We start from the raw sequence: 1,686 nt of genomic DNA on the forward strand, positions 1-1,686 counted from the left end.
TATCATGTAACACCAATCCAGCAAATTAAAAAGGAAGGGATAAGAAATTATGAAATAGTATTGTGGGCACCCCCTCGCATCCACTGCAACATCTTCTCCCTTGAAGTTATTGCCGCACACTCCTACCTGATTCCAGGTGTCTACACCAAAATGTTTCAAAAATATTTCTAGAATAGATCTTTATTTAATATTGAAATCAGTTTTCAATTAAATGTAGTTTTAGCATACACTCTATGGACAGCTTTTTATCTCTTACTGATTTTTAACTGAAGTGATCCTCACACTTAACTGGACAATTTAAGCAATTGTTGCTTTGTATAGACATCTGAAAAATTCTATCTCTTGACAATAACCCGCAGTTCAAATATACAGTTCTTTCTATCATCAATTCTTACATGGAACACATCATCTCAACAAATTGACCTGCTCCCAACTGATTTGCTTCATAGCTCAGTTGGATGAGTATTGCAGAGGTCATCGGCTCGAATCTTGTAGAAGCCGCCTGAATTCTCCAGGTGTCTATAAAGTGACAGTTGTCCAGTTTAGTGAGACGATCACTTCTATCTTACAGGGAGGCAGTGTGACCCAGTGGTTGGGGCGCTTGCCTTGAAATCCAGAGATCCCGGGTTCAAGACCCGCACTGGCCACTTGCTGAATTTCTTCCTGGTAGTCCTTGATTTGACTTACCAACTGAACTTCTAAATAGCAAATTGGTTTGTCTCCGGTCATTCTTAACAGTTGTTGTTGTTGTTGTTATTGTTTTTGTTGTTGTGTTCTGTCATTTCGTTGATTGTTTCATTGGCCCTAAAAAGCCCCTATGGGGAGAGGTCAATTAAGTATGTATTGTATTGTATCTTTCGATTGTTGTTGTTATTGTTATTATTATCATCATCATCATCATCATCATTATTATTATTATCAGTAGTAGTAGTAGTAGTAACAGCAGTTCCATATATGATTCATTTCATATACATGTATCATTTCGTTCATTGATTCATTCATCATGGGAACATTTGAACCCACAAAATGACCAGCTCCCAACAGTGGCTTCTCAGCTCAGTTGATTAGAGCGTCACAATGGCATCGTGAGGTCCCAAGCTGGCCTGAACCGGCCATACTTAGTATTTTACTCTGTCTAATGCCAGATGATTTTACTTGTCAGTGAAGAAACCCTGGGAGTCAATGGATTTAAAGTCCTGAATTTTTCAGACTTCTCTACGCAATTGCAAAATTGCCTTCATAACTGCCAGGATCATAGCTTCAATTGATTTCACATCCGTAGTTCAATATTTGACTGATTTCATATATCATTTTGTTCATTGCTTCAATCATCACAAGAACATGTGAACCCACAAATGACCAGCTCCCAACATCAGTGGCTTCATAGTGCTGTTGGTTAGAGCATCACATCAGCATCGCGAGATCATGGGTTCAAACCCCGTTGAACTCCTGAATTTTTTAGACTTCTCTATGCAATCGCTAAAAATTGCATTCAAAACTGCAAAGATCATAGCTTCCCTTGAGTAATAGGTGGAAGTGAGCAGAACGCGGATCCATTCAGGACTGTTTCTCTGTGCCACTTATTTCAAAGTAGCAGATGAACCTTGATAATGCTACAGTTGAATGTTATCATTTGATGGTCTTTACTAAAATCACTTTGTGAGGAATTCAGGACAAACAGAAATG

This window comes from Montipora foliosa, chromosome 8 (genome assembly GCF_036669935.1).
Source record: "Montipora foliosa isolate CH-2021 chromosome 8, ASM3666993v2, whole genome shotgun sequence".
Lineage (NCBI taxonomy): Eukaryota > Metazoa > Cnidaria > Anthozoa > Scleractinia > Acroporidae > Montipora > Montipora foliosa.